The sequence below is a fragment of the Geotrypetes seraphini genome, chromosome 6, assembly GCF_902459505.1.
Source record: "Geotrypetes seraphini chromosome 6, aGeoSer1.1, whole genome shotgun sequence".
Classification (NCBI taxonomy): Eukaryota; Metazoa; Chordata; class Amphibia; order Gymnophiona; family Dermophiidae; genus Geotrypetes; species Geotrypetes seraphini.
In genome coordinates, this window is record NC_047089.1 from 196,945,084 (window position 1) to 196,972,665 (window position 27,582).

General features: G+C 42.7%; 1 protein-coding gene across 2 annotated transcripts in view; it reads right to left on the bottom strand.

Moving 5' to 3' along the window:
• ZMAT4 (zinc finger matrin-type 4) overlaps nt 1–27,582 on the bottom strand; it is a 446,679-nt gene that overhangs the window by 140,392 nt on the left and 278,705 nt on the right. The gene's annotated exons all lie outside the window — the stretch shown is intronic.

Here is a 27,582-nt window from a genome sequence, read left to right on the forward strand (position 1 = left end):
ATTAGGGGCATTTTCAAAAATTAAGACGTCCCAAAAAATGGCATAAATCGGCACTTGGATGTCCAGATCGTCAGGATGTCTAAGTGCTGATTTTTGAAACCATCTTTCTGGATGTCATGCGAGGTGTTCTACCTACTGTGCATCCAAAGCTAAAGGGAGTGGTATTTGAGGCATGTTCTGGGCAGGCTTTGGGAGTGATTAGACTTGGATGTCTTGCGGTGATAATTGAACATTTCCCAAAACATCCTGGATTGAACTTAGACATCTGAGGCTAGACTTGTTTTAAAAGCCTCTGAGTGCCATAAAGGTACCCATGCTGGATTAAGTAATGAACCCCCATACTCCCCCAGTGGACACTATGCCCCCCCCCCCAAATCTGGATGAAATGATACATACCTGTCTCTAGAACAGCAGCACCTGGTATGGGAAAACCTAGTAGAGCTTCACACAGGTGTTTTAAATAGCCTAGTGAGTAGGTTAGTGAGCCATAGAGAGGAGGACCCAGGCCCATAAGCCACTATAACCACTACATTTATGGCAAAAAAAGTATCAGAGCACCAAAATCCTACTATACTGCCATATAGGTACCACTTGCAGTCATAAGGACTACTGGGGTAGCAGACAGGTGGGTCTAGGGTTTTGAGGGAGCTTGGGAGGGTTCAGCAGAAATTATAAGGGAGTTATGGTGAGATGTGCATCTGGCACCCTTTATGTGAAGTTCACAGCCGGGCTCTCTAAGGTGCCTCACTGCTCTGTTGGCATGTCTGTGTGACCATTCGTCTATTACAATATTGGCCCCGCCCACATCCAAATGGTTTGGACTTGGATATTTTGCACTTGGACACTTCTGTGTTTGAAAATGGCGAATATACTTGGGCTTCCTATCAACTAAGATGTTGAAATAGGCGAGTTTTTGAAAAAAAAAGTTTAGACGTCTAGCAATTTTGCTGCTTTTGAAAATGGGCACTTCTTCATCCCCGACTTTGGACATCTTGTGGGAAACGTCCAACGTGGACTTAGATGTTATATCGAAAATGCCCCTCCACATCCACTGAACTAGCCAGTTTTATCACCTGAAGAGCAACCTGCATGGCTGAATATTTAGGTCAGAATCATGCCTCAAGAAGTTTTCTTTCATTGTAATGAATTCATCAGCACTGAGGATCACACACTAGCAATAGCCTTTAGTCATTTTCCTACTTTAAGATCAGAAAGTATTGTACTGGAAGTTTAAAGACAAATAGACAAGGATAGACTAGTATCTTGAGGTTAGCAAAAATGAGAAATAAAAGCTTCTAGGGAGGAAGAAATCTGTTCCGTGAAAATCCTGTATTGCCTAATCATTTTTCCAAATGCTCCTTCTATGTCTTCTGACATCTGTCATTAATTCTATGTCAGGTGATTGAGAAAGAAAACAAGTGTACATATTTAACTTTTGGCCACAGTTTATTATGAGGGTGATTTTCAAAGCAATGATTGTTAGCAAAAGCATTTTACTTGCATATATGGACTGTCTGAAAATTGCCCACCTTGAATATGAGCAAAAGAACGTGCATAATTCTGCAACGCATGCAATTTTACTCACATTTGGGGATGCATTCCTAGGCAGGACAAGAGTGAGGACTGGAATAACACACACGCTTTTGTATTTTCAAAAGTGTGCACACTGTTGTAGTCCATAAGAGGGTAATTTATAACAGGTTTCCTAGGAAGGAAGTCCAAAATAGGTACCTATTTTGGGCTATTTTATATTTTAAAAAACCAGAAGCCTATGCATCCTTATACAACTGCTTCAAAAACCTGCAACAAAATAAAAAATTACACCTGCTTGTGAACAGGAATCAAGTTACTCAGATCAAGTAAGCAGAGGATTGACATGCTGGGACAGATGAGAGAAGGGGACTAATACTGGGGCTAGAGGATAGAGAAAGTTCTGATGCTGAGACTAGAGAAGGGGATTAGAGGCTGGGGGCAAACATGTGGCTGGGGATGGAAGAAGAAAGCCAACAAAGCTTGGAAAAGGGACGGCTGAGGGGAGATATGATTGAACTCTTCAAAATCCTGGGTGGTGCAGAACGGGTACAAGTTGATCAATTTTTTATTGCATCAAGATTTACAAAGACTAGGGAACAAGTTACAGAGTAAAACTTTTAAAACCAATAGAAGGAAATATTTTTTCACTCAGAGAATAGTGAAGCTATGCAATGCGTTGCCAGAGGATGTGGTAAGAGTGGTTAAGGTAGCTGGTTTTAAAAAAGGTTTGGACAAGTTCCTGCAGGAAAAGTCCATACACTGATGTTGAGACAGACATGGGAGAAGCCACTGCTTGCCCTGGATCAGTAGCATGGACTTCAGCTACTACAGTGGTACCTCGGTTTACGAGTGCACCGGTTTGCGAGTGTTTTGCAAGACGAGCAAAACATTTGCAAACTTGGTGTCTCGTAAACCGAGCTTGCCTCGCTGTACGAGCGCCCCCCTCCCCCCCGTGATCCGGCATCCCCCCCAGCGATCCGGCATCCTCCCCCCCCCGCTCGCGTCTGCCCCCCCCCCCCCCCGCGATCCTACATCCCCCTCCCGAGCACGGCAATGACATCCCTTACCCCGACTGTGCACCAGTGCCGGTGCCCAAAGATCCTCCCTCTTCTGGCGTGGCCTGGGCTGGGCGGTGCGTCAGAGATCCTCCCTCTTCTGGGCTGGACTGGCTTTGAGCATTTGCGCATGCTCAAAGCCTTCTGGTCTCGCTCTCTCCGAGATTCTCAGATTCAGAATGCTTGTAAACCAAGGTTCTACTGTATTTGGGTTTTAGCTAGGTACTTGTGACTTGGATTGGCCTCAGTGAAGATGGGATACTGGGCTAGATGGACCAATGGTCTGATCCAGTAAGGCTATTCTGGCAGTTTGTAGGAATGAGAGAAGGGGGCTGATGCTAGGCTTGAGAGATGGTTTGTGAATGTGCTGTAAGCAAGGAATTGCTCTTAATCCACATGCATTTCGATTGATGAACAATAAATAAAAATATATGGTACAGAATGAGCTGCAGTTCCAGTTCATGAACTGGTAAAACGATGTATTGTACCAGAGGACAGAGTTATGCTAGACAAAGAACAGTAAACATTAATTCCCAATAAAATGATGAAATATATGATTATGTCATGCTTTTGGGACATTGGTGTTATTGCACTGTTTCACTAATGGATACTAAAGAAATATTCTGATTCTCCCAAGGAACTCCTAAAATCACTGGAATGTTATTTGTAGGAGTTTTATGGACACAGCAAAACTTAATCACCAAAGGTAAGAATCTATATGCTGTTGATCTAATGAACCTGCAGGCATCGGCAGCGCAATACCACCTACTGAAAATAAAAAATGACTGCAGATTGTGTAATGCACTATAGTCCAACCAGTAAACAGAATTTCCTGGAGCATTCTAGCTTGTTATAATAGTAATTAATTGATTCACAGACTATTATTACATGAATCATTAGAGAAATTGGGAAGATGAAAAGTTGTTCTCATTCTATGAAAAGAAAAAAAAAAACTGCATGAAAGATGGGGAAAATGTTTCCATAGGTGAAATGGTCTGGTCACCACGATAGTCCACTTTTCAAGGTAATATATAGAAATAAAACAAAAGCATAGGAAATAAGGTAATACCTTTCTTATTAGACTAACTTAACCCATGGTCCTTTTAACTAAAGTTTAGCGTGCACTAATGGAGGGATGCTTATGCCCTCTGGCCGGCAGGCCCACCTCTTCAAAATGGTGAGCCTTCTCCTTCCTGGTGCATCCTGGGATGCACCGGAGAGGGGCCTAAGGTTTTGATCGGCTCAGATGTCTAAGGCCCCTCAATTGGGCACCTGAGCCAATCATGGCCTTAGGCCTCCTTCCCGGTGCATTCTAAGATGCACCGGGAGTGGCTTAAGACTCCGACTGGTCAGAAACCTAAGGCCTAAGGGAGTTCTGGGGCCTCTGGGGGGTGTCGGCAGGAGGAAGTTGGCATCCCTCCTGCTGGTCTTCAATGGGGGAGGTCACTACTTTGGGGAGGCTTACTGGATCAGCTGATCATGGATTCCTTTGCCGCTATCAGCTCAGCTGGCTGCGTCGGCTTTTAACTTTGGCCAGCATTTTTCTGACCTACATTTTAAGTATCTGTCACAGCTCTATTGAGACGGATAGGGTCACTTAAGCTCACCAAAGCCACTTCTGGGCAAAACCATGCCCACATCCAGCCTTGGGAAAGCTTAAGTGTCCCTAAGCATTTCCCTAGACCCACGACAAACACCTATAGTGTAGGCGTCCTGCCTCTGATTTTTTTTTTTTTTTAATGTGCGTCCCGATTGGCTGCCAGACGTAGAAACATAGAATATGATGGCAGAAAAGGGCCATCGGCCCAACAAGTCTGCCCACTCGAAGAAACCTTCCCTCTAAGCACTTCCTCGAAGTTAACCCACATATTTATCCCAATTTTTCTTAAAATCGAGCACATTGCTGGCCTCAATTACCTGAAGTGGAAGATCATTCAAATGATCAACTACCCTTTCAGTGAAGAAATACTTCCTAATGTCTCCATGGATTCTCCCACCCTTGATTTTTAACAGATGCCCTCTTATTGCCATAGGTCCTGTAAGGAAAAATATGTCTTCTTCCACCTCAATACGGCCAGTAACATATTTGAACGTCTCTATTATGTCTCCCCTCTCTCTGCGTTCTTCAAGAGAGTATAGCTGCAACTTACCTAGACGTTCTTAATATGGGAGATCCTTGAGTCCTGAGACCATCCCATGGTGGCCATTCACTGAACTGACTCTATTCTCAACACATCCTTTTGATAATGTGGCCTCCAAAATTGAACACAATATTCCAGATAAGGTCTCACCATAGACTTGTACAACGGCATTACAACTTCAGGCTTTCGGCTGAAAAAACTTCTTCAGATGTAACCCAGCATTTGTCTAGCCTTGGATGAAGCTTTCTCCGCTTGATTTGCACTCTTCATATCTTCACTAATGATTACTCCTAGGTCCCGTTCTGCCATAGTTCTTGTTAAGGTCTCATCATTGAGGGTATAAGTTCTGCATGGGTTTCTACTGCCAAGGTGCATAACCTTACACTTTTTGGCATTAAAACTCAGTTACCAAATTGTGTACCATCGTTCTAGTAAAAGTAGGTCCTGCGTCATAGTGTCTGGCACGGTGCCTTTGCCCACTACGTTGCAGTTTAGAGTCATCAGCAAATAATGCAATTTTACCTCGAAGTCCCTGAGGCAGGTCCCGTTCAAAGATATTAAATAGGATTGGAGCCAAGACAGAGCCCTGCGGCACTCCACTGATCACTTCCGACATTTCGGAGGGAGTACCATTTACCACTACCCTCTGAAGTCTGCCACTGAGCCAGTCTCCAACCCATGCAGTCAATGTCTCGCCTAGTCCCAACGAACTCATCTTTATTATTTGTAAAACCAGACTATGCTTTACTATTCTTGCTTTCTGTACAAGTGTAATAGTTGAAGTTTAAGTTGAAAATCAATAAAGATATAATTATAATTAAAAAAACAACAAAAAAACCCCAGGACGTCAAACCATCTTTTGGGAGAAACATTGAGAATAATATGCAGCTCAGCACTGAATGGATAAAGATTCTTATAAGTTATATGGATATCTTATTAGGGGTGTGCAGCCCCAAAATTTTCTTGTTTTGTTTCCTATGCCATTTCTGGGACTCTTTGTTTCTGTAGGATATTTTTTTTTAATTGTCATAAGGGGACTTAGGACTTAGGCAAAAAATGAAAACAAATAGTGGAAATAATGTTCTTGATGTAAACTTTTAATAATAAATGTTCTTCATATAAAAAAGTGGTGCATTCAAAATAAGGGAGTAGTGGTGCAGACCCAACACAGTCTATGCTTCGTTTATGAATAACTTTCCTCTGGGGTCCGGTCGTGATATACCACACAATTTAATGAAGTATAAAAGCATCCAAAACTGTGCAAATAGTGTCGCAGAGCACTGACAGAATTGGGTGTGAACTACACCAAATTGCAGTCAAAATTAGGACTTAGGCACCACTAGGCATGATTCTCTAAAGCAGTGTTTTTCAACCTTTTTTTGGGCAAAGGCACACTTGTTTCATGAAAAAAATCACGAGGCACACCACCATTAGAAAATGTTAAAAAATTTAACTCTGTGCCTATATAGAAAGCCCTTTGAATTAATTAAAGGGCGCATAATATGGGACGAGCCCTGCATGAGTTCAGGTTAAAGTTAAAAGGGGGGGGGGGTAGGAGTGAGGTACATAAGAGGTAACAAGAATTAATGGGGAATTTGTAGATTTTGATTGGTTTGAAATTTATAGGTTTGGGCTAGTGATAAGTGTAGGTGAGTGGTGATTGGTTGAGAAGGAAGAATTGTGTGTGGTGGCTTTCGGCGGGAGAATTGTTGAAGATTTTGTGTGGGAGGTGGGGTGTGAGGAGGGTAGGCAGGAAGGTGTGTGGGAAATTAGGAGTTGAGGGTAGGAGGCAATCTTTTCAGTTAATTCAATTTAATTCAATTTAATTCAATTTCATTGAATTACTTGTGGTCGTTGCGGCGTGCTTACCTTAGCGCTGCGGTGGTGTTAGTAGGGGTAGTCGCTGCGCCGAGTTTAGCGCTGGTTCGGGCAGTCCCCCTTTTCCTTTTGTAGACGGTGTTCGCGGCTGCAGTTGCCGTGGGCGGTGTCACGTCGTTCGACGGGCTTTTATTTCCTGTCGGGTGCTTTGCGGCAGGAGCGACCTGCTTTACGGCTTGAGCGGCGGCGGGTCTTGCCGTGGTCCGGTGGGGAGCATTGTTGGAGTGGAGCGGGGGTATAGCACTGCTACAAAGTGCGAGGCATTGGCGCGCGTTTGAATTGGACGCGGTGGTTTCCTGCAGCGTGTTGGGTAAGTTCTGTTTGCTCTGAGTTATGTTTGCTCTGAGCTGGTGGGGGAGCTTGTTGTAATTGTATTTTGTAGTTTAACTCCTGGTGGTCTGGTTGGGAGCATTGTGTGTGTATCAGCTAGACAAAGGGGCTGGTTCAGTGATGGCTCCTAAACAAAAAGTGCTGCCTAAAAAGAAACAGCCTGGAAAGGGGCAGAAGGTAGCACGGGTGGGTAAGGCCACTAGGAAGGAGAATAATGTTTCCAGGGATAGCACTGTTGGACAAGTGGCCCGGCGTATTGCAGCTGAACGATTGAGTGTTTCAGCTGGAGTGAGACCTGCACGGAGAGCTGCTGTGGTGGGGTCCGCTAGTGGCAGTGGCTTGCGTCCGGAGGCTTTGAGTGCTGAGCTCACTGAAGAAGGTCCTGATGCTGCTATACCTGGCACCTCTCAATCAATCACTTCACCAACGCCTGTTACGGCTCCGGCTGGTGAGTTTGCTAGATGTGTGTCTGAGTTGTTGGGTATGGTGGCTGGGGGTAGAGAGTCTGAAGGTGTGGTTAGTGGTGGGGTGGGTAGTGCGGTGGGTGCTTCACGGAAGTCTTTAGGTAAAAGGTTGAGGAATAAAAAATTTTTGCATCGCTTGCAGCATGTGGTGAGGCATTTGGATAGGGATCGTAAGAGTAGGAGATTGGATGTGGTTGATCCTATGCATGTTTGGGAATCTTCTGATTCTTGGGATTCTTCTCATTCTCCTTCCTCATCTTCTTCGTCGGATGTGGTGCCTGTGGCTGCATCGGGCGAAAGTGGTGTTTGTGTGCCTGGTACGTCGGGTGGCATGGCTCAATTTTCTCGTTCTGGACATACGTTATGTGAAATTGCACCGTTGGATGGGCAGTTGTCTCAGAAATGGAAGAGAAAAATTTTGAGAATGAAATATGTGGATGTTTTTGCTTTATTGGAATCTGAGCAAGAAGGTTTTGAAAGAAAGAAAAGTGAGGAAGGAAAAGAGGAAGGGAAGAAAAAGAGAAGTAGAGTTTCCCGAACTATATTTAACTGGTTATTGGGTTTCCATGTGTATGCTAGTGTTTTAGGGTCTGCCAAGCCGGGACTGTATCCTGGCTTACTGCGTTATGCTGATCTGATTTTACGGGCTTACAGGACTTATGGTGGGTGGGCCTGGTTAAATTATGACGAGCATTTTCGGCGTGGTATGGCTCGTGATAAGTCTGAAGCTTGGGGCTTCAGGGATGTGGACTTGTGGTTGACTGAAATGACTTCAGTTCGGCCTTCGTTTTTTCGAGGAGTCCCCTCCTCAGGAGGCTTTATGCCTTTGGGGAGGGGAGCCTCAGGTCCAGCAGGAATGGGTCGAGCAGGAGTTGGTATTGGGGGACTGGGATCTGTGGGGTGGCAAGGTGGTGCAAGAGTCGGATTGGTGGGCTCGGCCTGTTTCCAGTTTAATGGAGGTCGGTGTGACAGAGCTGGGTGTAGATTCCGGCATGTGTGCAGTCAATGCTCGGGCTCCCACCCTGCCATTCGATGTCCAGGTGCCTGGAGTAAAGGACCGGTTGGGCGATCCGCTGGAGCGGCTGCCCCGGGTGTGTCTGGACAAGGCCCCTTCCCCCGTTGATCTGCAGGAGCTTGCTTGTTGGTTGCCCTTATATCCTAATCAGGTAGATGCTGACAGGCTTTGGGGGGGTTTTACTGAAGGGTTTATTATCCCTTTTGATGGTCCCTTGCTGTTGCATACCTGTGTGAATTCACCATCTGTTGCGAAACATGTTATGGTGGTTCGTGAAAAATTGGGAAAAGAAATTGATTTAGGACGAATCGCGGGGCCTTTCCTGTTTCCTCCTTTTGATAATTTGGTGCTTTCACCTTTGGGGGTGATTCCAAAGAAGGAGCCAGGAAAATTCCGTTTGATTCATAATTTATCCTTTCCTTTGGGGTTTAGTGTAAATTCCTTTATTGATCCGAGTTTTTGCTCGGTTCAATATGCATCTTTTGATCGGGCGTTAGACATGTTAAGGGGTTTGGGTCCTGGTGCGTTAATGGCTAAAGCAGAGATAGAATCAGCGTTTCGGTTATTGCCGGTTCACCCTTCGTCGTTTTATTTATTAGGCTTTCAATTTGAACATCATTATTATTTTGATAAATGTATGCCTATGGGTTGCTCTGTTTCCTGTGCATATTTTGAAGCTTTTTCTACTTTCTTGCATTGGGTAATGGAGCAATGTTCTGGGTCATCCTGTATTGTACATTATTTGGATGATTTCTTGTTTGGAGGTGTTGTAGGGTCTAATCAGTGTAGTGTGCTGTTAGATACATTCCGTGGTGTGATGCATAGGTTGGGTGTTCCGTTGGCTGAAAGTAAGTCAGAAGGGCCGTGCTCGACTTTGGTTTTTTTGGGCATTGAGTTAGATTCTGTGCGAATGGAGTCTCGATTGCCATTGGAAAAAGTTCAAGCTTTGCGTTCTGCAATTGACGGAGCTTTGCAGAAGAGGAAGTTGACCCTCACTGAAATTCAGTCTTTGGTGGGGCGGTTGAATTTTGCTTCTCGCGTTATACCTATGGGTCGTGTTTTTGCACGTCATTTGGCTTTATTAACTAAAGGCGTTACAAAGAAGCATTATCGTATATGATTGTCGCGGGTAGTGCGTGAGGATTTGTTAATGTGGAAAACATTTTTAGTTCAGTTTAATGGGGTGAGAGTATGGCCTCAGCCATTGGTATCGGATACTGATTTGCGGCTGTTTACAGATGCTTCTGGTGGATGTGGTTTCGGAATCTATTTTCATGGAGCTTGGTGTGCTGAGGCTTGGCCTGATGGCTGGCGGGCCAGGGGATGGTGTGATAATATAGCATTTTTAGAGTTGTTTCCAGTTTGGGTGACGCTGAAATTATTTGGTTGTAGGTTAGAGAATAGACGGGTTTTATTAAGTTCAGACAATGTGGCAGTGGTGGAAGCGGTAAATAGACAGAGAGTGCATTGCAAATTGTTACTGGGTTTGTTGCGCTTGATAGTGCTGGAGTGTTTATGCTTGAATTTGACATTGAGGGCGCGTCATGTTCCTGGTCATACTAATGCAATTGCTGATTCTCTTTCTCGCTTTCAGTGGACCCGTTTTCATGCATTGGCTCCTGGAGCGGAAGGTGGCCCGACACTGATGCCAGCATCTTTGTGGCAGCACTTCCTAGAAGCTTCCAGACTCTGTTGAAGAATTCGTTGGCACCTAACACGTGGAAAGTTTACAGTGCTGGATGGCGTCGTTTTATAAAATTTGTACAATCTGTTCAAGGAGCTGATTGTTTGCAAATTAATGAGCGTTCTATCATTGATTTTATTTTATTTGCGCATTCTGTTGGATGGTCGGTGGGGGTTGTGAATCAAGTATTGGCAGGGGTTGCTTTTGTTTGTAAGATTCAAGGTTGGCAGGATCCTACTTCCTCCTTTTTAGTTCGTAAGCTTCGAGTGGGGTTTTGTTCGTGGGAAGGCTTCCGTTAGTCCGGCTTTGGTAAGGTTGCCTATTTTGACGGACCACTTAGTGAGTATGGGGGAGTCACTTCCTCTGATTTGTGTGTCTCCTTTTGAAGTGGTTCTTTTTCGATTAGCTTTATCAGTTGCTTTTTTTGGGGCTTTGCGTATAAGTGAATTGGTGGCTTCGTCCAAGAATTCGGATGGTAGGACGGGGTTGTTGTTTAGCGATGTGGTTTTATCTTCCTTAGAGTTGCGTGGTTGTATCCGGCGTTCCAAGACAGATCCTATGGGGAAAGGATGTTGGTTTCGATTGCATGCAGTGGTGCAATTTTCGGAGTGTCCGGTATCTTTGGCTCATCGGTATGCTTCAATTCGGCCTCACCAGGGCCTGTTTTGGTTGGTGCATGCGGATGGGTCACCATTAACTAGGTTTCAATTTACTGCAGTTTTTAAACGAGTGTTGGGTTGTGTGGGTTTAAACCCTACGCTATTTGGCACTCATTCTTTTCGAATTGGGGCAGCTACTTTTGCGGCTCAGGAGGGCGGGTCTCCGGATTTCATTAGGAAAATTGGGAGGTGGGCGTCCAATAGGTATTTGGGTTATGTTCGTACTACTTAATATTGCTCAGTTACACTTAATTTGTTTTCTCTCCTTATCTTATTTAGCTTGCATCCGGACTTTGCCAGTGGAGGTGTGTGTCTGGCTGTGTGGGCATTCTTTCATATTCTGGGCAAGGAAGCATGCAGTTACTTCTCGTTGGGGGTTGAATCTTGGACTGGCTGAATTGGGTATCTCCATTCAATGGCTGGGACAGCGTGGGATGCGCTGGAATCAACTCTTGCCAACCTTGTTGGAGGCAGAACGTTTTTCTTATCCAGATTTGATACTTGTACATTTGGGAGGGAATGATTTATGTCATATTAAGGGGGTGGATTTAATTAGGCAAATGCAAAAGGATTTTGTTATTCTGTTGTCTCATTTTCCGTTAACTCGCTTAGTTTGGTCAAAAATTATTCCTCGTTTGGTATGGAAAGATGCTCGAAATGAGCGTGCGATTGAGCGATTGCGGCGCAGGGTGAATGTGGAGGTTGCTAGATGGGTGGGCTGTTTGGGGGGTATGATCCTTAGTCATGATTTGTTATCCACTGACTGCCCTGGCTTATACCGGCCGGATGGGGCTCACTTATCTGATATTGGTCTAGATATTTTTATTAGCACAGTGCAGGATTTGTTGGAAGCTGTGTTTAAAGTGTAATTTGGCTGCAGCTAGTTTGGGGGAGTGGTGACAAGCTTATGCTGTCTCCACTTTGGCGGAAAATGAAATGGAGTTCCTTCCAGGCGGCCAGGGATTGTGGGGAAATAAGTTCAAGATATGATAAATGTTGTATGCTGTGTGCGGTACCGCCACAGACAGGTGAGGCCGGGCGACACCGCAGGTCTTGCAGATGGGATACTTGGAATGTAATCTAATGTGGGGATGTTGGGGAGAAGCAGCTAGGTCGGGACCGACTAGCTGTTGGGAAAGAAAGGAAAGGCCGCCTAGGAAGAGGGATATGAAATAAGTTAAATTCACTGTTATGCAATTTGAAAATGAATAAAGCTGCGGCCAAATTTATGCCATAATAAGGATGTGTTAGTGTATTTTGTTCAAATTTTGAATTGTTTGAATGCAGAGTGCGAGTTCCTAATATTAAGAAAGCCCTTTGAATTAATTAAAGGGCGCATAATATGGGACGAGCCCTGCATGAGTTCAGGTTAAAGTTAAAAGGGGGGGGGGTAGGAGTGAGGTACATAAGAGGTAACAAGAATTAATGGGGAATTTGTAGATTTTGATTGGTTTGAAATTTATAGGTTTGGGCTAGTGATAAGTGTAGGTGAGTGGTGATTGGTTGAGAAGGAAGAATTGTGTGTGGTGGCTTTCGGCGGGAGAATTGTTGAAGATTTTGTGTGGGAGGTGGGGTGTGAGGAGGGTAGGCAGGAAGGTGTGTGGGAAATTAGGAGTTGAGGGTAGGAGGCAATCCCCTCCCTCCCTTCCCTTTGTGGGTGAGGGGAATTTGAAAGAGTTGGGGAGTGTATAATTTCTTTGTGATGTTTAGATGGGTAGGTGGTTTCATGGTTGGTTTTAATTCTGGTGGGGGGCAACCATGGGGGTGGGGGGAGGGTAGGTAGTCGCAGCTTGCGGAAAATGAAATGGAGTTCCTTCCAGGCGGCCAGGGATTGTGGGGAAATAAGTTCAAGATATGATAAATGTTGTATGCTGTGTGCGGTACCGCCACAGACAGGTGAGGCCGGGCGACACCGCAGGTCTTGCAGATGGGATACTTGGAATGTAATCTAATGTGGGGATGTTGGGGAGAAGCAGCTAGGTCGGGACCGACTAGCTGTTGGGAAAGAAAGGAAAGGCCGCCTAGGAAGAGGGATATGAAATAAGTTAAATTCACTGTTATGCAATTTGAAAATGAATAAAGCTGCGGCCAAATTTATGCCATAATAAGGATGTGTTAGTGTATTTTGTTCAAATTTTGAATTGTTTGAATGCAGAGTGCGAGTTCCTAATATTATGACTATATATAAAGTAATTATCTTGAATAGGAATCAAATAAACACAAAGAAAATATTTTATAATTACTTTATTATGAAATATTAAGTAAACAGAATAGTGAAAAATTATAAAATACTTTATTCAGTGCGAAAGCTGGGCCTGTTTGGCTGAACACAAAGCTGATATTCTGGCTGGAATCGAAGAAAGACACACACGTAGCTCTTCGTCAACAGCTCTCAGTCTCTCTCTGTATTTGGTTTTTATAGCATACAAAAATAGACAAATATACCCTCCATCCTTTTTATTAAACCACAATAGCAGTTTTTAGCGCAGGGAGCTGCGCTGAATGCCCAGCGCTGCTCTTGACGCTCATAGGCTCCCTGCGCTAAAAACCACTATTGCGGTTTAGTAAAAGGTGACCATATTGTAAAATATAGACAGCAGATATAAATTCAGAACTGTGCATAGTAAGTGAAGGGAAGTTTTCATCTCTGGGAATTTACTCAGTTAACTATTAAGTTATTTGGGCAAATTCCTTTGAAAACTGTGGTAATACTGCCTCCACTTTGCTAAATTTAAAATAAAATCATTTTTCCTACCTTGTCTGGTGATTTCTGGTTGCACTTTCTTCTTCTGACTGTGCATCCGATCTTTCTTCCTTTCTATCAGCCTGTATGCTTTCTCTCCTCCACACCTCATTCCCTCCCCCAACTTTTTCTTCCTCTCTCCCTGACCTTTCTTTCTTTTTTTCTGTTTCTCTTCTTTCCTTCTGTTTCCCTGCCTGCCCCCTTTCTTTCTTTCTCCCTGCCGTTCCCCAAGCCACTGCCACTGCCGCTGCCATCGGGGAACAGGACCCACCAATGGATAACAGGCCCCAAAGCCGACGCCGACGCATGCTCTCCCTGACGTCAATTCTGCAATCGGAGAGGAAGTTCCGCCCAGCCAGGCAGCGATTGGCTGGCCCGAACTTCCTCTCCGACTGCAGAATTGACGTCGGGGAGAAGAAGACTTATCGGCTCGATAAATTAGATCGCCAAGACAAAGTGAGTCCTGGGTGATCGACTCACTTTGCCTTGGCGAGCTACTGGCGCCCCTGCCTCGGGCCCCTGTCAGCTCCGGGCCCCTGAATGCAGGACTGGTAGTACTGCCCTGATGGCGGCCCTGCGGCACACCAGGCAACATCTCGCGGCACACTAGTGTGCCGTGGAACAGCGGTTGAAAAACACTGCTCTAAAGTACTTAGGCACCTATAATGTAGGCTTTTGAAACTCTGACCTGCATTGTAGGAGCCTAAGCTTTAGTTAGGCACAATTCTGTAATACACGATTTGTTCTTCTATAAAAATATTGGGAGTTGTTTTCGATCAAAATCTAACTATGAAAAATCAGATTGACACCGTAGTCCAAAGTGGGTACTACACATTATGGAAGTTCCGTACTATTAAATCGTACTTTGAAACTTCTGCATTTAGACTTATGGTCCAATCTTTAGTACTGAGTCTTCTGGACTATTGTATTATTGCTTATTTAACTACGACTAAGCAAAATATTACCAGATTACAATTGATCCAGAATACTGCGATAAGACTGATTTATGGTCTAAAGAAATATGATCATGTAACCTCTTTCTACCGTGAGTTGCACTGGCTTCCCGTGGAGGCATGCATTATCTTTAACCTGGGATGCATATGTTACAAAGTCATCTATGGCCAAGCCCCACTTTATTTAGCTGACAGATTTTCAATTGCATCCCATAAGAATATTGGAAAATCACATGCTCTGTTTGTATTTCACTCTGTTAAAGGTTGCAAAGGCAAGAAATACCATGATCATCTGCTTTCATTTCAAGCAGCTTTTCATGACAAAGACTTTCGTTTACTGTTACTTCTCACTCTTATGAACACTTTAGGAAACAACTGAAGTCTTATCTTTTCCCTAAGTACTTATCTGAGTAGTTATCTATGGCTCTTTTTTGTAGATTATGTAATTTTTGTAAACTGCATTGAACTCATGGTTATGCGGTATAGAAATACGATGTTATGTTATGTTATGTAATGGGCACCTAAGTATGATTGACATGAAATAGGTGCCTAACTTTAGGCGCCTATCTTTTTAGGCACAGAATCTGTCCCTAAGTCACCTTGCACTACTTGCCCGCTCCACACTCATAACCCACCATTTCCTGCCCCACAACAGGCTCTGCAGTTAGTGTAATAACTACATTGGCACGTCAGCATATGCAATGATTACTACAGTTGTGTGCTAAAAATTGCTGCAAGTGAATCACATGCTAACTGCCTGGAGCACTTTAGTTAAAGGGCCTTTTAAATGCTTAATGCATCACATTCATTTGTGTCAAGTATTTATGTAGCCCTACTAAACTGATACCACTGCTTTCTGAATAGCTTTTGGATCTGCCCTTTGCTATTTGCTTTTACAAATTTTATACAGCATTACCAACATAACTCAGTTTGAATATCCACACCTAAATATGAAGTTTCATGTCATTTTATATATATAAAAATAACAATTCATTACAACATTATCATTCACTTCTGTACAAATTCTTAGGGCTCCTTTCACAAAGCCGCACTAATGATTAGCGGTGTGCTGAATGCGAAGAAGCCCATTCTATTCCTATGAGCGTCACACCCTTTTTAGTAAATATAGGTTAAGGATTTTTTTTCCACTTTTGATCATTTTTGATTGATAGAAAAATGGATTCATTTTCATCTGCTATCTTTATAAAGAGGATGTTAGAGTTCTGGTACGTTCAAAATCTGTTCTCGTGTTACAATCACGTACCAGCATCCAATACAGAATCGCATCTACATTGACGCTCAGATGCCATTGTCCTCTGTTTTTATCTCCTTCCCCTACCTCCTATCCTCCCATCTTTCATCTTTCATCCCATCCTTGTGACTCTGGGCAAGTCACTTAATCCTCCATAGCTCCAGGTACGTTAGATAGATTGTGAGCCCACTGGGACAGAGAGGGAAAATGCTTGAGTACCTGATTGTAAAAACCGCTTAGATAACTTTGATAGGCGGTATATAAAATCCTAATAAACTTGAAACTTGAAACTTGAAACTATTCCCTAGTTCCACATTTCTAATCTTCTTTACTCATTCTCTCAGCCCTCATCTACGCTCCACTGCCTCTTATCCTCTCACCATCCCCACCTCCAGTCTCTTTTCCCCTCTGCTCACCCCCATCCCAGAATCTACCTCCCCTTTCTATACAACTCCAGTGCCTTTCTTCCCTCTTCTTCATCTGATCTCTCTCTTCTCCCATTTCTCTCCAGTCCAGCATTTGTTTCCCTTCCCATTAGGTATCTCTCTTTCTTTTCTCTTTCTTCCCCCAACCTTTGAGTGCATCTCCTCTTTATCCCCTTCCTACCCTTGGAGGTCCTCAAACCTTCTTGTGGATCACCATCACTGTCAACAATGAAGACAGGCTGGCCCTAGAAGCTTTCCCTCTGTCATGTCCCATTATGTGTGAACAAAAAGCTGCATCAGAGTAGATGGGATTCAGCACAGGGAAGGCTTCCAGGTCTACCTTTATTACTGGTGATGGTGACCCACAGGAAGGCTGAAGGACTGTTGGGAGAGGAAAGAAGGGAGAGACAGGTGCTACATGGGGTGCGGAGAATATACCAGACAGGGAGTGAGGCACTTCTGTTCCCCTTCAGACTACAAATATAGTAAAACTAGGGTGGCAAACCATTTTGGGGGGTTGACAGTCGCTACCCTGTGCCATTCCATGGTAATGCTTATGCTAGGTAGGAAGACATATCCCAGATCGGAGAAAATAAAAGATCTAGGCATGGGATAGTCAGGGAAGCCCTTATGAGGGACTCCCATGTCTTGCCAACGATGGTTGTAGGTAGTCTCCATACTTGGACACCTGTAGCTGGGGGATTTTCGAGAAGGATTTTTAGTCCTACTGCCTGTAAGATAGGACAGGTCTTTATATACCCGGAGCAGAGACTGCTAGAGAGTGGCAGGGACTGGTTGAACCAATTTTTTTGTCCTATTGGCCAACCTGTTAGAGACCAAGCCTTCATGGTAGTTACACTGAAGGATTACCCTATGCTAAATTCACTTGCCTGACTAAAAGAGAAGGGAGACTTGTGTTATGTAGTGAAACCATCTGCATGAATACAAGCATAAAGACTTTTCTTCTGGTTTAAACTGCCTGTTAGCTGTTTGTGTGAGGTGCCTCTACCTGCTGTTGCACTCATGCTACAATACCACTTTTTCAAGTATATGGAAAGCAAATAGCCTAAAAGGAGTCAGTTGGACCACTAGAAGGATAATTACATAAGAACAATTATACTGAGTTAGACCAATGTTTATGTTTAATATACATTTGATATCCCGCTTAATGTAAAAGGTCAAAATAGCTTTGCAAAATCTAAAAAGAAACATATAGAAAGGAATGCCAATAATAATAGAAAAGATATAACAATCAATCATAAAATCCATGGTCCATATAACCCAGTATCCTATTTCTACAGTTGTCAATCCAGGTCATAAGCACCTGGCAGAAACCCAAATAGTAGGAACATCCCATGCTGCCAATCCCCAGGGCAAGCAGTGGCTTCCCCCCATGTCTGTCTCAATAACAGACTATGGACTTTTCCTTCAGGAACTTGTTCAAACCTTTTTTAAACCTAGCTAAGCTAACCAATCAATAAGATTCCTTCTGGCCTCCTTCCCCCCCCTCCCCCAATATATCTTCTGACATTTCTTGTGTGTTCAAACACTTATTTTAAGGTGACGTGAATTTATTGTATTTTTAGGTCCATTCAGAAAGTGGGGCGGGCCCAGGCAACAGCACAGATGGTGCACTCCTGCCGGCCTATACACCGCTAGACCACCAGGCTTCAGGGGGCGTTTAAAAAGGTATTGTGGAGCGGGGATGTTTTAAAAGGAAGGGCGGGCTGGGGTGTTTTAAAAGGAAGGACCAGTGGGCGGGCCATGTTATTAAAGGGTACCGGGAGGATTGGGGGAGGGAGGAGGATTGTTAGTCGGCTGGGACGGATCTCTCCTGTCCCAGCCTACCACTAGACTACCAGAGGTGAGGGGGTGGCAGGTTACAGGTCAGGGAAGGGGGGCTAGGGTGCAGAGCCTGGCAAGGAGTGTGGGGTTGGGTGCAGAGCCTGGCAGGGAGTGAGGAAGGCTAGGTGCACAATTTGGTTCAGAATGGTTTTTTTTCTTGTTTTCCTACTCTAAATCTAGGGTGCGTCTTATGGTCCATTGCATCTTATGGAGTGAAAAATATGGTATATACTGTGCTGCATGATTGCAACAGAAATTTTTCTAACTCTGTCCTTGAACTGTTACAAGAATATGGACACTGGTTTATTACTCTCCTAGCATCCTAAGCATATATTAACACAGCAGGCTACTCTTTTTTTATTATTATTATTAATGCACAGAAAGGTTCATAAATAAAATCTATCACTAGAGATAGGTGATGCCTTCTTACTGGTCTAGCTTAATCCATTTCTTGATGAACTGTCAGGAATTAACACACTCTTATATTTAGGGCAAGTTCAACCTATGGATACAGCATAAAAAAACTGAATATTGACAGAATCCGCAAACCTGCCAGTTCCTCCCTAATGCTGGCCCAGTACCACCCGTGACCTGCCTGAAGAACCAATAATTTTACTTTTCCTAAAATCCAAGGACGATTGAGGTGCGGTTAATCTCATCTAATCTAGTCTTCAGTTTATATACCGGGTCATTTCCCGTCAGAGCTCAACTCGGTTTACAAGTGGTCAAAGACCAGAAGACACATGAAAGTAAAAAAGATAAGAAAAAAAAAAGTGATTAGTTAAATATGTCATAAAAATAGATATTGTAATACTGTCAATTAGTAGATTCTATAAGTAAACCATTTAGATATTGTGAAAACAAAATAATTTTTTTTTGTGTGTGTTCAATATTTTTATTGAGTTTTGTACACAAGAAATATTTTATTGAGTTTAGTACACAAGAAAGAATAATAACAAAACAATCCAAATGGAAGACTTTACAAAATCATTGTAGCTGTCCTGTCAATCTAACAGAAACAGGAAATCCATTCCAAGTCTCTACCAACTTACATTTTAAAGTGGCCAGTCAGAAATATTTATTTATTTAAAAATTGATATACCTTATATTACCTATACGGTTTCCATAGTAACAAGCATAAAATGTTAAGCAAATATACATAATTCAGTTGTTAAAAAACAATACTCTTAAAAATGGTCAGTAAACATCAGAAATCTTCAAATCCAGTTTGAATATAAGATTCAGCAGTGCTGCCCGGTTAAATGCCACTCAATATTGGTAGCTGGGCTGTAGAATGCAATTTAAGCAGGGAGGAGCCTCTCCCGTCTGTTTAAATCACTTTGAGTATCAGCTGGATAGGGTTCAAAGAAGGCATCATTTCATGAATGACAAAATGCTTGTGTACCCCTTGTAAATCACTGATGCAGATTTGATCAAAACACGGCAATATTATGTTTTATATATGTATTTTAAGAGAATAATAAAGAACACACTATTGGCCCGATTCTATAAAAGGTGCTGTTTCTCGCAGCTGTCAATCAACTACTAGGCACCTTTTATAGAATCCCGCCTTGGGGTACCTAGGAATTGCTAGGCATCTTAGAGGTAGGCGCCGATATATTGGGCCAAGTTTTACTTGGCCTAATGTACCGGCACATAATGCGGACATGTAGCGATGCCTAAGTCAACCATGCCTATTCTCCACCCTTAACCACACCGGATGGTCTCAGGACTCAAGGATCTCCCATATGAGGAACGGCTGCATAAGTTGCAGCTATACTCACTCGAGGAACGCAGAGAGAGGGAGACATGATCGAGATGTTCAAATATGTCACGGGCCTTATTGAGGTGGAAGAAGCTATATTTTTTCTTAGGGGTGTGACAAATCTAGCGCTATCCCTAGCTTTGACACAGTGGGGAAGAAGGTAGGTAGTCCCCGAGGCAGGAGAGCTGGTCAGGTTGGCCCTGCAGAATATGAAAAACTGACTTCACTTGGACTATCCCAGGAGCTAAGAACTACAGCTCCCAGAAGGCCAGTCTCAGCACAGAAAGCTGTGACTGAGACAGGCACAGCTGCAGAGAGTTTTCTCTCCCTTCTCACTCTGCAGCAGGGAGAGGAAAATTAGAGGGGGTTAAAACAGAGCAGCTGAGAGAGAGTCGAGGAGGAGGAAGAGCCAAGGAGGCTTCAGGGGGTTCTCGGTGGAGAACCCTCTCCTCCTCAACGGAATGCTGAGGAGCTGAACCAAGACTGGCAAATGTTGGACACAGAAGAGCTTACTGCTGACCCAGGGAGTGAGGAAGGAACCCCAGGGGAACCCATGGAAATCCAGGAGAGTCTGGTAGGACCGGAGGAGGTGTCCATGGACATTGATAAGCAGTAAGGGGATGTGTATTGCCTGTGTCCACAGTAGTGAAGCTACCAGTTATGCCAGTGCTAGTTTAAAGGGGAGTGAATTGCTGCTTGAAAGCTTTAGTTGTAAAGCTAGCAAATGTGTTGGCATTTTTTTTGTTCTCTCTGCTAGCAGCCAAGCTGAGCCGAGAGCGTTCTTCCTCACAGCTGTGCATAATTACTTGCAAGTCACAGCAGGGAGCTGTGCTGAGAGCTGGCACGGACCTTGTGAATTCTGTGCTAAAGAAGAGAATACGTTTTACAGAACTACAGTATGTGATAAGCCACGTTAGGCTGTGAAAACCAGGTGACATGCTGGCCAGGTTTTTGTTGCACAATTTTTGGGTTAAAGTTTGTTTCTGTTCTGAATGTTTCATGCCTGTGAAATGACACAGCTGCTGGAGCTGAAGCAGCTCAGTGAAAGTTTCTAAATCCAAACTGCTCTGGTGAACAGGACTATTTATAGGTGTGCTAACAAAGTCCAGAGGCTGTGGAACTGTAGGTTAAGATGGGATTCGCCCAAAAACCTGGACACTGGATTTCTTTGAAAGTTTTGCTCTGTTTGAACAGCTTGTGTTTTGCCTCATAGTTTTGAGTGCTTGTTTTGAGGTCTGCTAAGCTGAAGCATTTTTCCTTTTGTTCAATGCAACCAGTGAACATAATAAAACCTTTGTTTGATTATTCTACTATACTGGATTTTGAGGTGTGTGAGTTTCTTTTCCTTTGCCTGTTTTTCTTTTGGTAATGTCAGGGAATCTGATATTATACCTTAGGCAGACGCCTAAGAAGGCCTGAAGGGTACCCTGGTTAAAGGGTACACGTATGGACAGGAACAGTCACAGTGTTCCAGCTTGCTGCCGTGAACAGGAGCTGGGCAGGTGTGACAGGGGGCCCACGGCAACAAGAGGGCGTCCGCTGAAACTCAGGGGTGGAAAATTTCATGGGGACACCAGAAAATATTTCTTCACCAAAAGAGTGATTGATCGCTGGAATGATCTTCCACTGCAGGTAGTTGAGGCCAGCAGCGTGCCAGATTTTAAGAAAAAATAGGATTGGCACGTGGGATCTCTTCATAGAGGTAAGTAAGGGTGGATCATTGGTGTGGGCAGACTGGATGGGCCGTGGCCCTTTTCTGCCATCAGTTTCTATGTTTACTTTTCAGATGCACCAGAGGGCACCTCGAATTAGGCATTGCTAAGCATCCTAAGTGATCCATGTGGAACTCTTACACCTTTCTTTTACAAAACCATAGCACAGTTTTGGGTGCCAGTCACAGCGGTAATAGCTCCGATACTCATATGAATTCTATGACCATTGGAGCTGATACTGCCATGGCCGGTACTAAAAACCACACTACAGTTTTGTAAAGGGGGGGGGGGGGGGTTTTAATTTGTAATTTATATATTTTTTTGGATTGGTTGAAAACTAGTACCATGAATTACCATGCCAATTAAGTCAATTTAAAAAAGCCTGTTGCATGCGGATTCCAAAGTTAGGCATAAGAACATAAGATTTGCCACTGCTGGGTCAGACCAGTGGTCCATCGTACCCAGCAGTCCGCTCACGCGGCGGCCCTTAGGTCAAAGACTAGTGCCCTATTTAAGTCTAGCATTAGCTGCTTATGTTCTTTTCCAGCAAGAACTTATCCAACCTTTTCTTGAATCCCTGAAGGGTGCTTTCCCCTACAACAGCCTCTGGAAGAGTGTTCCAGATTTCTACCACTCTCTGGGTGAAGAACTTCCTTACGTTTGTACAGAATCTATTCCCTTTCAACTTTAGCGAGTGCCCTCGGGGAGTCTGATCTCTAAGAAGTCCTAAATCACAGAAAATACAAGGTGAGATTAGGGTGCCTAGCGGTGCCTAATGCAGGCGTCCTAGAGAGGATCTGGTCCTAGGCGTCCTCTTGTTTATTGCTTGTTCTCAATTTGGTTAAAGTTAAAAAAAAAAAAATAGAGTGAGAGAAAGATTGAGAAACAATTTTGGATTTGTATTTACCTCTCCTGGATCAAAGCAGTCAGAGACTGCACTTTCCACAGAGTTTATCAGCACTGAAGATGAAAGGAGGCAGGTAGAGATTATTTAACAATTGCATTTCCTAGGTTGGTTTTTTTTCATGTTGGTTTCTCTTTTATTTATACTGAAGTTATATTAGGACTGTGCAATTGCACTTATGAGAAATAGGGCTTATGAACCAAAAACTACTAGGGCAGCTATGGCAGCTGCACAAACTGGGACAACTTGATTGTTGTGAATTGTTCCAATTATCTGAACTCTTCTGTTGAAAGATGCTTATTAACTATGCATCTTACTAAAAGTGAGCCTCCAGAGAAAAGTCATTTTCTAGACATGCGACCTTTGTGAGTTTGCATAAAGCAGATCTTTGATTTATAGCTTATATCCACGTGCTCAGCACACTCTCTCCTCCTCCCCCTCCTCATACTTTTATTCCCTTCCCAGTAAAAAGTACATTCAGAGAGGGGGGCTGTCTCAGCAATGGATACCATTTGACAATACTTTCTATATCAAATGATATCAGCTTTAGAAAGGATGATTCTGAGATTTGGGTTCCATGAGAGTTTTCACTTTTACTTGCTAAGAAGGGGGTACTTTAATTATTACAGATGTGCATTTGTTTGGAAAGACTTGGGAGATATAAACATTTTCAATGTCCTTACATGCTGTTTTAGCATTCATATAACACCCCCCCCTTCAAAACTGAATGTTTCTTTGTCATCAATAAAGTCACTATTGTTCGGGTAATGGACATTATTTATCAATAGATGCATTTTTGCCCCCACAATATAAAGAGAAATAAAATGAAAAATCCCAAGTGAAACTAAACAAAATGAAACTTTTGGCTTACACACACCTATAGCTATAGCTGTTTTTATTTGGGGTGTTACTGCTTTTAACTTAGATGTGCAGAAGCAGTGCTTTATCCTCATAATGAGTACTAGAAGAGACACTTTGCATCTGATTATTCCGTTTCCTGAGGCTGCTCCTTTAATATGATTTAATCGGAATAGCTGAGATTGAGTTTCAGGACCTATCAAATGTTTCCAGTTGTACAGCAAGGACACATTACCAGCTATGAGGGCAATTTCCTGTTCCATCAACAACCTACTGCATGTGCATCTGACAGCAGGAAAATGGATTTGACAAATGTAGATTAGTTGCAAATTATTGGTTTATTTATTTATTTAGTAATTTGTTTCTCTTTTTATTTCTGCATTTGCTTATTGATTTATGTGGCTGTTATATCTTTGAAAACATTGAATAATAAGAGGTACAGATATTTCAGTCCAGCATGAGGCAATAATAATATTGATAATAAAAAAATCTGCTGACGAGGTTAAGATCAATGTAAATGAAGCCTATCCAAATCTGCTAGATGTGGATCTTGGGAAGAGTTGTAGAAATCAGGGGCAGGCTTAGAGGAATCTTCCACATTTATATTGAAACTGGCAGCCAATCTCTTCATCTGCTGTGGATTTTGCCCCATTTCTTTAATAAAAATAAAATTGTAATCTAATTTGCAAATTGAACCCAACCCCTGAAATTCCAGTAACTTCAATACAATAGTTTCCAGCATCATTTGCACTCAAACCTAATAAGCACCCTCTGCCCTCCCCCCAGAAGCCTGATTCTTATAGACCTCTCGCTCATAAATCTATATATATAAAATCGGAGGTATGTGTGTATGTATGTGTGTGTGTATGTGCCGCGATCACGCAAAAACGGCTTGACCGATTTGAACGAAACTTGGTATGCAGATTCCTCACTACCTGGGGTGATATGTTCTGGGGGTCTCGCGGCCCACCGGCACACGTGGGCGGAGCTACAAACAGAAAATCAGATTTCACCCATTCAAGTCAATGGAAAAAATGTAAAAAGCTGTGGGACCGATTTGAACGAAAATTGTTATGCAGATCCCTCACTACCTGGGGTGATATGTTCTGGGGGTCTCGCGGCCCACCTGCACATGTGGGTGGAGCTACAAACAGAAAATCAGATTTCACCCATTCAAGTCAATGGAAAAAATGTAAAAAGCTGTGGGACCGATTTGAACGAAACTTGGTATGCAGATTCCTCACTACCTGGGGTGATATGTTCTGGGGGTCTCGTGGCCCACCTGCACACGTGGGCGGAGCTACAAACAGAAAATCTGATTTCACCCATTCAAGTCAATGGAAAATATGTAAAAAGCTGTGGGACCGATTTGAACGAAACTTGGTATGCAGATCCCTCACTACCTGGGGTGATATGTTCTGGGGATCTCGCGGCCAACCTGCACACGTGGGCGGAGCTACAAACAGAAAATCTGATTTCACCCATTCAAGTCAATGGAAAAAATGTAAAAAGCTGTGGGATCTCCAGTTATTTTACTTAGCAACCTTGACCCACCAAAACTTTGCAATGGCACAAGGCTTTGTGTAAAGAGGTTTCTGGCCAATGTAATTGAAGCGACTATCTTAACCCGAAAGGGACAAGGTGAAACCGTATTTATCCCGCGGATACCACTTATTCCAGCAGATCTTCCTTTTCAGTTTAAGAGATTGCAAATTCCAGTGAGACTTGCATTCTCTATCACAATCAACAAATCACAAGGACAGACTATTACATACTGTGGAGTGGATTTAAGATCCCCCTGTTTTTCCCATGGACAACTCTATGTTGCTTGCTCAAGGGTGGGTTCACCCAAGAATGTATATGTTCTTGCTCCTGGAGGTGAAACTAAAAATGTTGTTTATAATCAAGTTTTGTGTTAGTTGTATTGTATTCATTTTGTCAAATATTTCACTTTATAATTTGAATATTGTACTTTTTATAAAGCTGTAAAAAAATAATTTCATTCACCACTATAAAGTATCTTTATTTGAATCCATTTACAGTGTTATTGCTATAATTAAATACCCGTGCAACGCCGGGGCATCAGCTAGTTTCTTATAAAAGGACCCCTGAAAATAAACTGGCAACATACCCATTTGGTAGCAAACTATAGGCAAAATCATCATCTTAATCGTTTGGACTCTCTCCCACCAAGAAAGATGTAAGGGGTTCAATTACTCATTTCTGCGACCTTCAGCAATAAAGATTTTTCATTTATTCTCATTGTATCTTCCAGCATTGTTTGAATCCAAATACCTAAATATTTTATACCCTCTTCCTTCCAAAGAAAAGGGAATGAATTAAATAATCCTTTCATACAATGCACATTTAGCAAAAGAACCTCCAATTTACCCGAATTTATTTTATATCTAGAAAATTTTCCAAATCTGTTAATCAAGTCTAGTAAATGCAGAATGGTAGATTCAGGATTCTTCACACGAAGCAAAATGTCATCTGCATAAGCAGAGACCTTATATTCCCGACATGCATAAGGAATACCTTGTATCTCCTTTGCCTGTTTAGCCAACAGCAAGGGTTCCAGGACAATATCAAAAAGCAAAGGGGATAATGGACACCCTTGTCTAACTCCCCTCTCCAGACGAAAACACTCTGAAAAAGTATTATTTATATGCAATCTGGCAGCCCACCGGGACAGGGAAAATGCTTGAGTACCTGATATCAAACTGCTTAGATAATTTTGATAGGCGGTTTATAAATGCCTTAAATAAATAAATAATAAATTACAGTTTTGTCTGAATGTAATTGCACCCTGGGTTTCTTCCCATAAATCACATTGAACCCGAACAAAACAGCCTATTGGATTTCTGGCACTTTAAATCAACCCCAAATTCCTCTGATCCTCTATGATCAACCTATTGATCAACCTATCACTCCTGTTTTGGATTTTCATTATCTTGGGGTATGGATTGATTCTAAATTATCGTTTGCCCACCACATTTGCAATGTTATCAAAGTAGGCTTCTTTATATTGTGTTCACTAAGTGCACTTAGGGAATTCTTAGACTTCGATTTGCTTCCTATGTTTATTTATACATTCTTAATTTCCAAACTGGACTACTGTAATACAGTTTATACAAGATTGCCACCTTCTCAAATCAAGCACCTTCATTTATTTATTTATTCATTCATTCATTCATTTTTCTATACCATTCTCCCAGGAGATCTCAGAACGGTTTACATGAATATATTCACTTACTCAAGCATTTTTCCCTGTCTATCCCAGCAGACTCACAATCTATCTAATGTTCCTGGGGCAATGGGGGATTAAGTGACTTGCCCAGGGTTACAAGCAACAGTATTAGTTTTAACCCACAACTCCAGGGTGCTGAGGCTGTAGTTTTAACCACTCTACCACACTCTCTCCACTGTAGACACTATAGAATCACGCAGTACACTTTCTTTTAAACAATGTAGATTTTGTCATGCATCCCCAATTTTATATCAGCTTCATTGGTTACTGTCCATCTCAGAACAAAATTTAAGATTCTCACTCTTGTTCATAAAGTTTTCCTATACTGGTATACCCAGCTATCTTTCTTTATCTACCATACCTTATGCCCTAAATGTGCCCTCTGTTCACTAGACTCAAACTGAATGGTTCATCTGGAATCACATCGACATTCTGCTTTTCATTTTCTTGAATCACACCTCTGGAATTCCTTCCCTGATTTTATAAAAAACAGTTATTTCCCCATTTCAAGAACTTACTTAAAACTCATCTTTTCACACTCTTATCATTTGATCCCAGAGATTGATGGGTTTGGTAAGATACCATTGAAGACATAAAGCAAAATTTAACACAGCAACTTTTGCCGATTCCTGAAGATGCGTTTAAGAACTGTTTCCAGAAGTAGAAACTACTTTGGGAAAAGTGTATACGTAGGGAAAGGGAGTACTTTGATGGGGACCCAATGGAATAAGTTGTAAGATTGTTTAATACATTTTTATAAAATCAGTCCTGGAACGTTTTGAACAGACCTCGTACTATCTCAGTTTATCTGGGCTCTGCCTTTCTTCTCTCTAACAGCCCCTGCACTCTGAGCACATCTGTTTCTAAGTGCTTTGCATTGCAGCTAATTATAAGCTCTAACAGAAAGGATCCCATTTTGTCTCAAGTACTGTTAATTAGATCACATAGCCTGCATTGCTTGCTTCTTCCTCTGTTAGGCTAAGCAAAAAACCAGATGCTGAGTGCCTTGTGATTGCCCCAAAGAGTAATTATGGGCCATTTTGTCAAAGGCTATTTTCTGGGTGGGGGTGGGAGGGGGGAGCATGCTGCAGGGAAAATCTAACACTATCTGTCCTC